We start from the raw sequence: 17876 nt of genomic DNA on the forward strand, positions 1-17876 counted from the left end.
GCTAAATATCTTACATGCCTGAAGGCCCTGTGTTACAACATTAATACTTGTATTTCGCTGTTATATCCTAAATATACCTGATATCTTTTATAATTGGCTATAAGGCATTAAGAGCCCCTTTCTGCTATTCCAGTTCCTTTATCCAGAATAAAAAGGAGCTGGAGTGGATGTGAGAATCTCATCCAAGAATTTGACCCAATCTCCATTAAAGTCAGTGAAAAACCTCTCACTTAATTCAACAGGTCTTCCCCAGGACTCTAACTGGGTCTAAGTCAGTCCACAAATGACTTATTAGCTAGTGTACCTTCTGAAGACCTTAGGCCACTGCTCAGTCTCTCACAAACTCTAAATATTAAAGAGGAGACATCACATGGATTTATGTCATGCTAAACTATATGGAAATAAAAAAACCTGCTTCTTTCATTTGATGTTATATGACAGTAAAAAGCAAAAGAAAGGAGACTGATTAAAAATTACTTTAAAAGCAATGTAAGGAAAATGTTAAGAGCTAGATGTTGATACAAATAAAATAGAAGAATCAAGTATGCAGTTCTTTGCACCAGTATCATAATAAAAGTTACTGGTAGTTTCAGGAGAGTGAATGTTATGGACAGTATACCGGATATGACTCCAAGTATCAAGTCTGAAGTTTAAAAAAAAAAGTTGAGAATTATGAATCAAGCTATGACTATTTAATTAAGCCTTAATGAATCAATAGGGTGCATCCACAGATAAAGGTACCTTTTGAGCCAGATTTTCAGAAGTGCTCAGAGTTGAAAATTGCAACCAGATTTTCAGAAGTGTGCAGCTCTCATTTAGTTGCCTCTATACAGGACAGAATGCAACACCCAATACCTTGAATTCTTTTGAAAATCTGGCCTAGTCAACAACAAGCAATATGACATGCACAATTTTGTTATATTAAAATATCTGTTTAAATATCCTGTCTAAAATGAACAGATATATTTGAAAGATACTTGACCAACCAAATTGAGAAATTTCATATTATTTGCACCTGTTATTTTGTTGATTTTCTGCTCATCCTTAGATAAATTCATATAACTATGAATGCTCATGAAAGAAACTTGTTTTTATTCTTAATGGTCTGATCCTGCAATCTTTACTCATGTGATTAGGCATATTGAAGTAAAAGGCTTGCAGGACTGGTCTCCTACTCTTTTCAACACTGCCTTAGACTGTTTAGATTTAATACCTTGCAATTTCTTTTCCCTGACAAATCATTTAATGCAGCCACGCAGACTGTGGAATGGGAAAGAAAGAAAGAAATTCCAGGGCTGTGCCAGCTCTGGGGGCCAGAAAGACAGTCACGCTGGCACAGCAGACACTGAAGCAGCTTAGCCGGTATTGCAATATGAGGGTTGGAGGAAAGATAGGGTCTAGGCAGGAGGTCATCCAACTCACTTCATCCCCTTGTACCCAAAACTATGCAGGGTCCAAAACTATTTTGACTCCTACAATAGAAGCTCCTGAGTGCTGAGCACTTTTGAAAATCTGGTCAGTCCATTTAGCTGCCTATAGCAAAATTAAACACTTAAAAAATCACCACATGGTTACACAGGGAGTCTGTTGCATAACCAGGTACTAAACCCAAATCTCCCAAATCATAGTCCAGTGCCTTAAGCACAAGGCCATCCTTCCTCTCCCTGCCCGTTGTAGAATTACATGCTACCCTACATAGGTTGGAAAGCAAAGAGGAGTGAGCTGGAGCATGTGGGATTCAGAATCTATGTGGATCCATTCTACTTGGTGTCGAGGGGATGTGGCTACTGTTCTAGTGCATAAGTTGGAAGAACAGTCACAGAAGGTTGGGCTATGCACTAATCCTGCCCACTGACCTCAAGACTGGCTCTGCTGCAGAAAAACCTGATTTATTGAGTTCTGTGCAGGAGGAGGAGATTTAATGCTAAAACAAATTGTTTAGAAGGGAGATAATGAAAAAGAAAATATTGTCACACAGGGACGCATGTTTGGATTTTGAGTTCAGTTCCACATGCTAAGCCCTTGGAGGACAGGAAGCTCATTTGTGTAAGCATCCTCTTTCAGTTGGTGCTCAGAGGTACCTACAGGCCATGGAGTTTACCTGAAGGTTTTGCTCTCCTTGGCCAAGACATAGTTTTTAAGGGTGGCTGCATTAGAAAGGGAAAAAGCATTTGGCAAAAGATCTAAGCTACTGGACATAAAGATTTGTTGAAAAAAAAATAGGAAGTTCAAATACAGCAGAAACTATCTAAATAGCTAGCAGGGACCTGCTGTGCAACAACAAGGCATCTAATTGTGATATTTTATTGGAAGACAAAATAAAGACTAAATATTTAAAGTCTAGTTTTCAGAGGTGCTGTGTACCCCAAGCTGCTACTGAAGCCAGTGAAACCCAATGTATCAAGAACCTCTGGAAAAAAAATAAATCAGCATTAATATAGTTAAGATATTAGTCAATGTCTAATTGAAGAAAAAGGTTTAAAATGCAAGGAAGGATTTTTTTGTACATTAAAAACACTTCTAAATAACTGTGAGTTTAGGGCAACTAGAAAATTCAAAGCCCATATTAATGGAAAATCAGTTAGGAAAAATAAACCAGAAACTCTGTCAGAAAACAAAAACAAATCACACAAAACAAAACACCCCCCCCCCAGCAATATTACTCAAGAAAGAAAAAGTGCTATGATAATCTACAAGTCATATTCCAAGTGCTCAACAAGGTGACTTTAAAGGAAACTGGATGACAACATGCATATTAATAAGCTCAAAGCAATTCTCAATTACACCTCATTATCATTACCCATTTAAAAGGTAAAACCCAGATAAACAACTCATCTTACCGTAGGAGGACTTGCAAATTGCCTAGGAATAGATGCTTCCCTCTGAGGAACTCTAAGTAAAGCCAAAGAGTCTCCGACTTTAGCATTTAGGATTTAAATCAGATAATGAAAGACTCGGGAAGAGACTTTTGTCCAGAAGGACAAAATGTCAGACCAAAAGACAATGCATTGTACATACCATTGACGCATTTTCTCTAAACATATCCCATGCATGTATTTTTTTTATTAGTGCACCATGCTGAGGGTTATGGCTAAGAGTTCTCCTAACTCTTCCACCTTCATTTAACCTTGTTACTCAACACACAGCTCTAATCATTTTAAAATAATGCTCAACCACCTGGTTTCTCTGCCTGCTGATTGCTTTCCTGATGTTCACCCATATAGAAACTCTCCCTGCAGCTCACCAGCTAAATATAGCTCCTATGCATCTGCATACACATGCTATGGTATATATATGGTGTAATCTTTATGGGTTCAGTATCAGGAGGTCCTTGTCCCTCAGTGGCTAATAATAAAATGAATCACCTGACTCTTGTGGCTTCCTTGATTAAGTTTTGGAAGGGGTGGGGCATGGTACAAGGGGTCAAGGATTTGAAAGCAAGGAGCTTAGAATCTGAGGCTGGCAGAGAAGAAATGGTTGGTTCCTCTGCATGAGGAGAAACTGGACTGGAGAGAACTCACTATAGAAAGGAGTCCTACCTGATCTTTTTATACTATAATACCTGGGTCACAGATCTTCCTGTTCTGTGGCATAGGACTCTCTACCAGCTCCAAAATAAGTCTAGAAATTTCCCTTTGACAAACACCTGGGAATTAGCCAGTTTACAAAGTTTAAGGGTACTTTACAAATTCCCAGGACTGGAAGTGAAAGGTTGAAAGCTAGATTGCTGGGCAACCTTGAATCCCCATCATCCTGCGTTGTAAAATATGTGTCCTTAGCCATGGCAAGTTATTCGAAAATGGAGCTTAACACTGCCCATGATCCAGGATTCAACTTTGAATATCAGGGCTTCAGCCGAATGTAATTTTCAGTCCTTGCTTTTACCTGACTCACATATAAGGGAAATCAAGAAATATTTTGATAGAAGTAGGTGCTAGAAGGCTTCTGAGAAGCTTGGAACAGGAGACATAGTCCCTTGTTGCAATGGATAAGTAAGTAAATTTCAGATGAGGAGGCCAAAGGTAAAAATAAGTGCACTTTAGTACACAGAGAAAGTACACAGAGACATAAGCAATATTTGCATATTAAACCATAAGGGATGTTCAACTGGTTTATGAAACAAACCACAGTCCCTCAGCAGCATTAATTTCCTTCCCTCCCCCAACAGCTTCAGAATTTTATTTTGTTTTATGAACTGATTAGTAACCTCATGTTCTAACTGTTCATTATATGCAACTTGTGTTAATTCTTGGCATTTTGATTCTCTGCTATTACAAAACTTTTTGCTCTGAAGTGCTCCATTTTACACAATGTAGGAGACCATTTTGCTACCTTTGAAATTTTTTAAAAAAGAGTACTTTTATAAGTGAAATAAAGTCTTAAAGTCATAACCTGTTATTGGATCAGCAGCTAATGACTCCCCTGATGTTAGAATAATTCATTATGATTTTTCTAAAATAGGGCTTTCTATATATTTATTGCCATCATTCATTTATCACACAAAGAATAAAGAATTCAGCTGCACACTACAAGGCTATATTTTAATCAGACATTCTCTTGTGAATATAAACCTTGAGGCTGAAGTTTAAATGGCTTGTACATATCGAGAGAAATCAGAGATAAAATTACTCCTTTGTTTTATGTGCTGTTTGGACATACCTTTTGACACAGCATGAAGAAATAAGGAGAAAGAATTTGCTGGCTGAAAAGTTCTGGCTCTTTTGACAGAGCAACACAGGCTGATTTGTGATGAAATTATCCTATTTTATGCACTTAGAAAATCCTCTTTTAAAAAACAACAACAACAACAACAAAACAACACAGGTGTTGCTTGGCTATATTTGAAACTCCTGCTTCTTGCTACTCCAGTTCATAGTAACAGGTTTCAGAGTAGCAGCCGTGTTAGTCTGTATTCACAAAAAGAAAAGGAGTACTTGTGGCACCTTAGAGACTAACAAATTTATTAGAGCATAAGCTTTCGTGAGCTACAACTCACTTCATTGTAGTGAGAGCAGGGGAGTTGCACAGAAATTAGAAGCTAATCAAAGCCACAATATTGTCAAGAAATTTCATAGCATAAATTACCAGCCATTCTGTACTTTAATGAATGACATTATTTGGTAGCTAATGTTCCATGACTTGTATCTGTGCAGGAGTTATTAAAAAGCACTAGATCAGATTGAAAAAATATTTTCAGGCAATAATAATAATGTACAGGATCATATACTGTGATAGGCATGTATAATTTTTTCCCACTAGCTAAACATTGTTGGCTGCTTTTCTATAAATGTTGTTGCAGACTTTTCAAACAGTTAACCTTTTGTTTCTGTAAAATGAAAGTGGCCATAGACTTGTTCAGGCCAAACAAATCTTAAAAGCAGAAATTAATCTGAGGGCCTTCCCCCAAATTTTGAGCTCTACTTTGCTCCTGCAGAGTTCTTTCAAATTTCCTGTGAAACCCTGACTAAATTTCCCAGCAGTCCACAAAGTACTTTCTGGATTCAGGGACATTATTTAAATAGGAAGAGCTAAGGTAAAACAGCAGTAGGAGAATAAAGATGCAGAACATAATCCAATAAATTATGTGATTCCCTCAAAATTTTGTGATCCCTCACAAGAAATAATATTTGTACAATGAGAAGAATGTTCTAAGACAAAATCTGCCACTCCTCTAGTAAAGAATTTGAAGTAAAAGCACCACTATTTTGTATCTACTCTTCGCACAATTTTCTGCCTGATTTTGCAAGTAGTTTGTATTGACTGACAACTTCCCTGGTATCTTATGTATTTATTAAGTTGCAGCTACCTTTACTTTACATTTCTTAGTAAAGTTTCCAATGTTATTAAAATAATGTGTGGCTTCTATCTTACAGAAGCTTGTGGCAAACTATGAAATATTTATTTTCCAAGGCCTTTTTGTGAAGAAGTTCCACAATAGCATTTATTTTACCAATCTTTTTTTAAAGTGTATTCAAATTGAATTTTTTTGTTGCTTTGAACTGAAATCTAGTTACTATTAAAGATATGTTTTGCTTGGCTGCTTGGCAATACAGTATGTGATATTCCTTTTTTTTTTTTAAATGAAACCTCAGCAGAATATTCTGGTGTTGAAATACCAATTCTTTAATGGCTAACCCAACTTCCATTAAAGTTAATAGAAATTTCACCATTGGATTTCAGTTCTCAGTTTGAAGGTGGGTCTCAGAGGAGTAAAAACTTTAAATACAATGGATCTGATATCCCAACTGTAATCAGCAGGAATGTGAAAAGTCTGGATTTTACATATCTATATTTGGTATATTGCTGTGGCAATTAAAAGGTTCAGTGCAATTGTAATTGTAATGACATAGTTGCCTAGCTAAGTGTTCTGATGACAATGTGAACAGAGTGCAAGTAGAGTCCTAAAGAAAGAACCCACACACAGAACTACATTTGCATTACATTATAAGGTACTTTGCATTGATATTCCTTGTCAGAAGGCTTTGGGGTGCACAAGGAGGGCTCTGGATATGTTGTTAACCTACTTTCCAGCTTCAATAAAAGGAATAGTGGGAGCTTTTCAGATAAATACAATATCAATGTATGATGAGAGAGGGTACTAATTCTTCCCAAGAATCATAAAGATTCAGAAGAACAGGGTTAAGAGAGGGGGGGAGCATATATCAGTATAACATTATTAATCCATTTTGAGTACTCCTTGTTAACTTAGTAATAACTGTACTCCAGAACAAAAACAGAAATGGTCTTTGGCCTAAGAGTTTGTTCAACTCAAGATATCATTATTAGCTTTTATATAGCAAATATTACAACGTAAGTGGTGATATTATCAGGGAGTCTGTTTATATTTTCTCTAATAGTACAAAATCTTCAGCATGCTTGGGTAGTTTTATATCTTTTGATTGCAATAACAAAGTACTATGTGAAGGGTGAAGCTTAAGACTAAGTGAATTGGTTCAGTGTCCTACCGTCCTACATGCCATGTTGACAAAATTGACTTCTCAAAGCAGATCCAATGGAAGAGCAATGGGGACAAAGGAAAGATGCCCATATCCAATGCAACAGATTAATTCTACCTAGATGTGCTCACAGATTGGCCCAGATGACAACCCTGCTTTTGTGGGTTCCTCCCAAACTCCCAGGAAAAGACAATTGTGGTAGTATTCTAAAGTTTGATAAACATTTCCTCCCATAAATCATAATGTTACACACAAAGATGCCCCAGTGTTACCAATGGGAATTTCTCACAAGAAAGGGTGTTTTTCTTAAAGCACCAGTTCGTAGAGCCATGTGATTATTTAAAAACCTAAATTTTCATTTTGGGGGACGTGAGGCAAAAAGGTAAGTTTCTCTCCTTCATGACTGCTGAGAAAAGCTTGAAAACATGAATTCTAAAGGCTCAAAGACAAAAGGCAAATAAAAGAATATACGATTTATTATATTTTTAAGAATACCATGGTTTTGGAGATTTGAATCATGATTTTACACTTGGAGTTTGTGGTACAGTTGTCCTTTTCTGCCAAAGAACATACAGAGAAGGTGAAACCATAGGTCCTTCCATAAGGTCTTCATGAGACCTGGTGATTAATTTTGAAACAATTGAGATGTGAACATTGAAGAGTAGATTATGACAAAAACTCTAAAATAATGACTTCTCTCAAAAAATGAAAATTACAGCAGATTTTAATCTAGCTGCCAAATTCTGTGAAGCTCCATGTGTGACGTTCTCTGCACTGTGAAAGAGTTACGCTGAAAAAGACTTGGGAGGGTGATGCTACGTCGTCATCTGAATATGAAGTACTAGTGTGATGCTGTGGCCAGAAGGGCTAACATAATGCTTGGATGTATAAAAAGGGGAATCTTGAGTAGAGGTCGGAAGGTTACTACTCCTGTATTTGGCACTGGGGTGACCAGTGATGGAAAACTCTGTCCTATTCTGATATCTACAATTCAGAAAGGATCTGAACATTTACATTATTTATGCCAGACAATAACCACTGACAAGATGGAACAGGCAGAGGGCCCAAGTTACCCCATTCTGGGGCACCGGAAAGTTCTCCTACATTTCTTGATGGTTGTAGCCTCCTCTGAACCCTTGGTCTGATCCTTCAGACCTGTTGCTTCAGTTTCTGATCCAGTGTTCTCAAATTTGGGCCTTTTTCACTTGGATTTTTTCACATTTCCATATACCTTCACTTTCTCCCCGTCAGCTTTTAGCACATCAAGCTTTTGGCTTTTATGTAACCCCTATTTTATACAAGTGCAAGCTTCACTTTACCTAACTGCTGCATTTTTGCTTCTTTATCCAGTTTGTGTCATGTTTTCCTCACCTGGTTCCTCACTTTTGCCAGTAAAAAAAGGTTCTTGTTGTTACAGGTTTGTATTTTTACCTCAAAACTTTCATTACCTTTGTTCTGTCAGCAATAACATCCTTTTAAGCAGATCAACAATTCAATGTAAAAGGAGAATTGGCAAAATCATACTTATGTCAGCCAGACCTTGGCCTGAGTGGTACCTCATCGGTACTGATTCAGTATTGATAATTACAAATTATTAACATACACTGATTTATAGCATTGAAATATAAAAACAAAGGTGTGCTTCATGGTAAAATTAAACACTTTGTTATTTATATGTATGTTATGATACTCTACCCCTAATCTATTTAGAGGGAGAAATTATTCAAACCATTATGATCCTTTTCTGTCAACATCTCATCTTCTTTAAACATCAATTTTCAGAGACTCTTTTTATTCAAAGTCCAGTTTTGTTGTGAATCATTAGAAAGAAAAAATTCATTAGAAATTTTCCTGCATTGCATTTTAAGGGGCATCTCAATTTTAGGGCCTTGATATTTAGTTGCTTTAATGATGCCCCAACATTGCCCTGCAGTTTGGACTATGGGGGTGTGAATAGCAGGGCTCAGTAAAGTGCTGCACTGTAGCACCCCCATGTGGATGCTGCCAGCACAAACTTAAAGGTCCCTAATTTTCACTAATGCAGAGGACTGCAGTAGAGGGGAGTTTTATAGAGCAGGAGTCTGCTGAGCCTGACTATTCACACCCCCGTAGTCTGAACTAGAGGGCATCATAGACATGCACATAGCAAAACACTGAAGCAACTTTGTCTTAAGTTTCCCCTTGATCTTCCACAACTCTTCCCAGGCATCAGTGCCTTCCAGACTGCTTAGCCCCCCAGCTAAGTCACATTTAGGGCTTGGCTACACTTACGATTTATAGTGCTCTAACTTGCTGGCTCAAGGGTATGAAAAATCACCCTCCCCCCCGAGCGCAGTAAGTCAGAGCGCTTTAAAGTACTAGTGTAAACAGGCTCCGAGCGCTGGGATCCGCCCTCCCAGCTAATCCCCTCATGGAGGTGGATTACCAGGAGTGCTGGGAGAGCTCTCTCCCAGCCCTCACGCGTGACCACACTCGTACTTCAAAGCACTTTGAAGTTTCCAGTGTAGCCATACCCTTAGTCCCACCCCTTCCAGGTACTAAGGTTTGTGGGCCTTACACTCAAGTCTGTAAATACTTCTTCTTTCTCTGCATCAGGGCACACCACAGTTCTTCTACCTCCTTACTTCTCATTTCTTCTGCCTCTCATCAGGGTTTGTGAAACTTCCTCTGCCCCTGTCCTTCCCCCATTAGTTCCAGGTGCCCACAGAAATCCCAGGAAAACTCTGGCCTTCTCACTGACCTCTGCTCCTAGGCTCACTCAGGTTCCTTCCAGGCCCTTGCTAAAAGAGACCCAAATACCAGATATGTTTTCCTTCAGATCTTCTAGTGGAGAGACTCCCTGCTCTCTCCTGGATCTCTTCCTCAGCCAGCCCCCTACAAAGGACTCAAGTCAGAGCAACCAATCCACATTCCTCCCCTCTTACTTTCCTATTGCTGGCCTTTTCTTACTTTTAAGTCTCCCACCCTTCCCAGGTGCAGCAGGGCAGAGCTAATTGAAGGGGCTGGATGGCCCCAGGCCTTAAAGGGGGCAGTGGGCACCCTGTCACACCCATGAAGCTCTTGGCCTCTCTGCTAAATCTACCACTTAGTGCAAAGTGTGGTAGTGCATTTGTCAGGTGAGTGCTGGAACTGAGATCTACCAAATTCAATGCATATAAAGGCTATCAAACATCCATTAAATGGGAGCAACTATTAATACTTCCTGGGATGTATTCATACCGGTGGCCTACAGACTGGGTCTGAATGGCATTTGCAATCTCCTGAAGCATTCAGTCCCCTAATAAGTGCTACACCCTTTTATACCTTCAGGAGTAAAGTTTGTTTTCTGGGAAGATATGTGAAGTGAAGCTTGTTTTCTGGGAAGATATGTTCATTAAATCACTTTCTGATTTTTTTTCCCACTCAAAAATGTCAGGATCTTCCACTATATGCACATACTGCTCTTAGTCTTCTTACCTATAATATGTACCCCATACTGTACTTAAAGAGAACTCCCATTAACCAAAACACAAACACTGGAAAAGAGCCAAGTATAACAATGCCATGTTTGGGTTATCTGGAATTCAATCTCTATATTTAAAAGTATAAGCTTCTACCACTTGAATTAAAGAGCAACACACAGTAGCATGGAGGTATTGACAGACTCATAAACCTGTATATGCGCTCTGAGAGGGACAAAGATTCACACAGTTAGTGTAGAGTAGACAAGCATATAATCTGGACCATTTTTTCTGGCAGGCTGTGCGGCAAAGTGGAAAAAATTTGATCTGCCATATTACAGGCCTGGATTATATTCCTACCTTTACTTGCACTGACCTTGTCTAACTTTTCAGCCACCTTAACTGTAAAAGGGTTGTTTGTTGCGCTCCTTAAGATAGGGCTTTGAGCCTTGATTAGAAAGAATTGTGACATGCACAAAAATATTAAGAGGTATCAGTAGAAGAACTGGGATTAGATTTCAGACTCTTGTCTTGTAGTTCAGAGCATGTTCCCTTAAATTGCACGGTGGTGTGTGTCAGAGGGCCACACACACACAAGTGCCTGCCATTTTACCAGTTTTGTGGGATCTTGTTACAGGCCTGCCAAATGTGTGTCACATGACATACATGGCAGGTCTGTATCCACTTTGCTCAGCTTTCTTAAATTCCCTTTCCCGGTCTGCCTCATTGCCACCAGGGCCTTTCTCCCTCCCCTTCCTTCGGAAAGTACACAGTCTGGGGGATTTCCCTCATTCCCTTCTCTGTAGGAAAGGGTGTGAGTTAAGTTGTCTGAATTCATAATACTTTATTCTTAAAATTGATTGATTTGTTAAAATACATTGCTAAATCCCAACATAAGGCCCTAGGTCCTGGAGTCATGTGATTATATCAGATCCTAAGCTTTCATGACAAGAAAAAAGTAAGTTGCTAACCTCATGGTTGTGAAGAAAAGTTTGGAAGTTTGCCCCAAATGTGACCAAACCAGCAATATCTGCCTGTATTGGTTTATGCAGTGACCTGGCACATTCATATAAATGGGGTGTTAATGCCAAACCCCATTGCTCTGGGATGCTCAACAGGGGACTCTGTTTATGGCAGGAGAAGAGAAATGCTGGGGGTAGGGGGCTCACCAATCAGACACAGCCCACCTGTTGACATAATTCCTAAGGGGACCTTGTAGACCTCCAGCCTACGTTCTACAGGAGGTCAGACTAGAGGGTCACAATGGTCCCTTCTGGCCTTGGAATCTATGAGTGTCCTCACTGGTGAGTTACATGAATCTGATCTCTCTTTTGAGCTAGGGTTGTTGTGTGCGCAAGGTTTTACTAAAATCATGTTATCCATTTTAGTCTTTCCTTGTCCCAGCAGAAACCATTCCCACGTCTTCTCCACTTGCTCCTCAGCACTATCAGTCTTCAAGTAATGGGAACCCTCAAAACTTCAGCCCTTCAATATCCTTTTTTTTCCTGGAGGCTTTTGAGGTGCTAGCTAGGAACTCCCCACCAATATCTCTCTTTGGAAGGATCCATCAGGGTCTACCAGTCCTTTGAGGACTTCTGAGAGCTGCTAGGTGTCTGTGCTAGAGCAACTGGGATAGATATTTGCAGCTGGAGTGGTGAGAGGAACAGACTGTGATGCCCTCCTGAGGTCACGTATGGTGATCTTGAACGGCTACTCGCCATATGGGGCCTCATATGATTAGGGAGTGATTGTGTCCTGACTCAGCAGCCTCTCTGAAGGTACTCGTTGCAGGGGGGGAGCTGTTCAGCAACCTTGATTGCAGGCAGAAGGGATGAGGTCAGAGAGAGGGTGCAGAAACTTCATCACAAGACATGCTATTTTGGTTGAGCAGATAGATCTGATTTCAGATCTGAACTGGTAAATACCAGAACCATACAAAAATCAAATTTGGTACTCTCTTGACCTAGCCTCCTAACCCCACCTATATTTATAATTTAGCAAGAATATTTCTATGTACTAAATCAGTATTACTCTTTGAAACATCTAAAAATATCATTGCTGGAGGAAGCCAGCCATTTGAACTATGTATATTTAGTCTTCTCCAGCTGCTGGAAATGCTGATAGGATTTGAATTTTGGTCTAGACTGCAGGTTTTTCTTAGCAACGGTTGCTATGCAAAATATCCTAAGAGCTTTTATTATTATAAATGACGCTGCTTGGAGATTTAGAATATCTGATGCTTAAAGACCTCTGCTGTAAAGCACCACAGTTTTTAAAACTTTTTAACCAGTGGTGAAAATTGTCAAGTATATTAACAACAACAAATATGATCCTTTTCCCTTCCATAGCACTTTTTACCAATAGGGTCTTACAGCACTTTACATGTACTGAATAACTGAGGGTTAGAACGTGCCTAGCTTTGCACAAGAATGCAAGGGGAGAGACATGAAATGGACCTTCCCCTCCCCGCTTTCACCAGTGGAGAGAGGTTAAGCTTAATCCTATTGGAAAGCGGAGGCATTACTCCTGGTTAGTGTCCATGGCAGCACTAGCCTCTTGAAAGAGCGTGGGGAAGATCAGAGCCACAATCTGGTCTCAAGTTTTAGAATACCACTGAGAGGTAGACATTTTTACATCCATTTTATGGATGGGTAAACCCTGGAACAGAAAGGTTAAATAACTTGTGCAAGAACCCATTAGATCCACTAGCAAAGCTAAGAGTAGAACCCTGCATTCATGACTTCCAGACACTTACTCTAACCCTCTCATAATGAGCCACATCATAATTTTCTCTCCCTTCTCAGCACAACTCTTGGAAAGGCTATGCTTCCATTGTACCCCACCCTGCACCTGTGCAAGTATCTCATCCCACAACCCATCCTACTCTCCCAATGAGGGTTCAGTCATAGATCCTAAGACAATTGTGCTTCTAGCATTAACTTAGGTGCAGTTATCTGCTTATAAATCAGCTGCCTCTCTAAAGGACTATGGCACACATTGCTCCTTAGCTTCTACCTTTCTGTCCATAAGTTTTCCTGGAGCTTGTGTAGAGGCGTTTCTGTGAGGATCATGCTTTTGCAGCATCATGCCCCCAGCCCGGTGGTTCTGCCTTGGTTTATCTTCCCTCCACTCATGCAGCAACGGGAAGACGATTCCCCAATGACAGTGGAACAATCTGGTGGGAAAAGCCCCAGCAGATCTCATCTGAAGTGAGATATCAGCAGAATAGTTAGCCAGCCAGAGTCTAACAGGCTGATGATTAAAAGTGTTTTGAATTCAGTACATCCCTATATTAGTAGCAGTTTGACTGATTTATCTCAATTTTCCATGTTGCCTATTACCTAAGTTAAGTGCTGTAAAGATATCTTAGGTCTACACAGGGCTGGCCTTACCATGAGGCAAACTGAGGCGGCCGCCTCAGGTGCCAGACTGTGGGGGGCGCCACTAGGACCCAGAGTGTAGAAAATTGTGTCTTGCTCTGGTGCATATGTATTCTCTCTGCTCTAGATGCACAGAGATGGTGGAGTGCTGTGCTGGAGGAAAGAGGGCACAAGAGTCATAACAGGCAGGCAGGAGAAAAGGTGAGAGGGAATAACAGAAAGCAGCAGGAGCTGCAAGGAGAGAGAGGAGGAGAAGCTTCTTATGTACCTCTCTAGCACCCCCAGGAGCCTGGACTTATTAACACCAGCTTCTCAGGGAGCTTCCTGTTTCCTGCTGCTTCCCTGAACCCATTTGAGGAGAAGAGGCAGTCAACTGAAGTAGTAGGAGCCAGTTAGGCCCTTAAGACGCTGATATCTTCCCTCACTCAGGCCCTGCTACCAGCCCACTTATTTGTCCCCTTCAGCTGAGGGTTGAGAGCCACTATAGCTGGCAGAGAACAGCAGTCATGAGTGAAAGAAGAAAACGCCCCTCTGGGGCAGCATTCTGAAAAGGAAAGAAAGCAAAGGAAGCTTTTCTATCTAAGCAGGAAGGAGCTCTCCTGAGATACGTAAACACAAATGTTCACAGTGAGCCTTCTGGCCCCAGTGGGGATGTGAGTGGTGAAGAGATGCCTGATCTTCCAGTTAGTCAGAGTGCAGGTGACCTGGCAGCTATTGCAGCATCCATATCTCCATCTCAAATGGATATAACCATGCACATTCCTGAAGAAAAGTGTAGATCAGGGAAGAGTGTGGTGGAGGCACAAGAAACAGCTGCTGCTGAGTTTAGTTCCTTAAGTCTAGATGATCCAGGACTATGGACCCACTTTAGCAGTAGCCTGAAGGACTTTCTTGTACTGCATGAGCCACAGCAAGTGAAAAACTTCATATTCCCCAAAGACAATGAAAATAGAAGTTTCCATCCAACACATTACTAATGTGGAATCCCCAATGGTGATAAAGTGGAGAGGCCATGGTTTATGTACTCAAAAACCCAGAATGCTGCATACTGTTTCTGTTGCATACTCTTTCAGAATAGTATTCCAGCCACATTGGAAGCTGGTATGACAAATGTGCTTCTTAAAAAGTTAGAAGATACGGGAATTGTGATAGCTGACATGAGAGGTCTGGGCTACGATAATGGTGCCAACATGAGAGGAAAGAACAAAGGAATGCAACACGAATCCACGACTTAAACCCTCATGCTTTTTTTGTCTCATGCCATTAAACTTCATTCATTAAACTTGGTGGTCAGTGATGCAGCATCAGCTTCTAGTGAGGCTGCTGAATTTTTTAATGTAATTCAAAGCATCTATGTAGTTTTCTCTGCATCAGCTCATCGATGGCAAATTTTGAAGCAACATCTGGGAACATCCTCTCTGACGCTGAAACCACTGAGTGCCACACAATGGGAAAGTCAAGTGGAGGCGATAAAGCCTATCAAACACAAAATTGGAAGATAGATGATGCCATAGTTGCCATTATGTAGGATAATGTTATGACAGGAACTGATTGTGGGAGAACAGTGGCAGAGGGAAATGAAATTACCAAAAACATACACAACTTCAAATTTCTGTGTGGCTTAGTGCTGTGGCATGACATACTGTTTGAAATAAATGTTGTAAACAAGAGACTCCAAGGTGTTGACCTTGATATATCTGAAGCAATAGAACAACTGGACAAAGCAAAGTCATACCTACAGTCTTACCAGTCAGATGAGAGATTTCAAAACGTTCTGAAGAGTGCACAGAAGTTGGCAGAGGAACTTCATACTGAAGCTATATTCCCATCCATTCAAGAATACAAGAGTCACTGAAGAAGAAGACATTTTGATTATGAGGCATGGGATAATCCCATAAGAGACCCCAAACAACAATTCAAAGTTGAATTATTTAACCGGGTGCTAGATTGTGCAATAGAGTCAGTTGAAGTACATTTCATGGAGCTCAAGGAACACAGCAGTATATTTGGGATGTTGTATGATATATCAAAACTCCTCACTATACCTGAAGAAGACCTATACCAGCAATGCAGGGCACTAGAAACAGTGTTGACATATGATGACATGCGCGATATTGATGCGAGTGATCTACGTGAGGAACTGAAAGCCCTTTCAAGATACATTTCAGCAGGATCAACTCCAAAGGTTGTTCTGGAATATATGTGCACAAATAAGATGACCACCCTCTTTCCAAATGATTTTGTTGCTCTGTGCATACTTCTAAGACTTCCTGTAACAGTTGCCAGTGGAGAATACAGCTTCTCCAAGCTGAAGTTAATAAAACTACATCTACACTCCACAATGACACAGGAGAGGCTGGTTGCTGGTCGGATGCAACCATGCTCTATTGAGATGGTTGCATTTCAATAGAGCATGAGCTGGCCCAGATTGTGGACCTTCAGGAAGCAGTTCAAATCTTTGCAACCAAGAAGGCATGGAAAGCACCACTTTGATTATTCAAACAGATAAAAATGCCAGTGTTTACTATGCAGACAAGAGAAGGTACATTTGCTGTTCAGGCGTTTGAAAGTTAAGTGTTACTTAAAATTGTTGAACACGGCACTTTAAGTTATTAGTTCTCCTTTACTGGGGTAGGTAGCAGAGCAGTACCATGAGAGGAGTAGAAATGGAAGAAGGCAGAATTGAGATCTTTCAAAGTTTTGGCCCAAGCAAGGGGGGGAATGGAGGTGTCATTTGAGCTCCCCACCTCATGTGCCAAAATGTTGTGGGCTGGCCCTGGATCTACAGCATGAGGACCATAGTGGACTTTATGGAGTTCCCTTTCCCCCTCCATAGTTATATGGCTGCTAGCTGTTCACTGAAGTGGGTGAAATGCCAATTTCTGTTTCACCATATTTTATCAGGCAAAATGGATATTTTGTTGTTGCAGATGTGAACAACTTTGTGAAACTTATAACTTTTGAACCTTGATACAATGAAAAATTTAGAGTAAGATTAAAATAATAGCAATGAACTCCTACTGCTCTTACTCTGTATAAAAAAACTTAAAAGACTGCTTAGAGGGCAGACTTCACTTCTCACTATATTCTGCAGCAGAAAAGTAAAAGTAATTAGAACAATTTATGGGTTTGAGACATAGCACAAAGGGAAGTTATTAGAGATGGGCTGATCTGGATCCAGTTTAGAGTAGATTTCATGGGTTTGGGTTTGTCATTAAATCAGGGCAAAATGTTTATAGTTGGCTGTAGACCCAAAAACACTAAGATTTTGTCTTCTACCCCCAAAATCTCATGAGATCAAGATCAGCTGTTCTCCTGAAAGGTTGCTGTATTTAATGTGGAACCCAAAGATAGGTCCCTGTAGGTCTAGGCCTTCATATCTGACCATCCCTTCCTCAGTTTGAGCTTCTAAAGTGAGGTGTGGTAAACAAAATATTAAGACCTTCTGTGGAAAATGTATAAAACATTTGGTATGTCATGCAATTCCAGTGAATTTATCCTTTTGCTATTTTTGTGGAAAGGAGAAAAATAAAATCTTCAGGAAGTGTATTTTTTTTTGCCATTAGGGAAAAAAAAGACAAACAAATTTTTGGAGGATTTTAATTGGGGGAGAGGGCAGGAAATATTGAACTCATGCATAATAGAAACAGATGTGAAAACCAAAGGCCAGTAGGCAAATTCTGCTTGTTGCCACAGGGGTTGGCTAGTTCCATGTAACCCTTATGATTACCAGCCAGACACCTCACTCTTGCGAATGCTGTCCTCGATCAAAAGTTCTCATTAATTTCCAGATGACGTACACCTTTGTCAGTATTGCCCTGATCATGGGGAAATCTTGAAGGAGGAAAGACCAACCACAGGAAGGAAGTTGAGAAGATGGCTAGGAGGTGAAAAGAATCACAAGTCCAGGTGGGTGGATAACAAAGCTAAAAAGAGGCTGAAATGTCAAGGGCCAAATTTTGCACGAGGTCACACCTGTGCAATCCTACTGACTTTACTGATATAGATTAGAGCAGAATTTGTCCTTCAGTATCCACATGCCTTTCTGCAATTGGTCACTTTTGAAGATGTTGGCCTGGCTAGTTAGTTTCTCACTGTCC

The sequence above is a fragment of the Dermochelys coriacea genome, chromosome 8 (genome assembly GCF_009764565.3).
Source record: "Dermochelys coriacea isolate rDerCor1 chromosome 8, rDerCor1.pri.v4, whole genome shotgun sequence".
NCBI classification, from domain to species: domain Eukaryota; kingdom Metazoa; phylum Chordata; order Testudines; family Dermochelyidae; genus Dermochelys; species Dermochelys coriacea.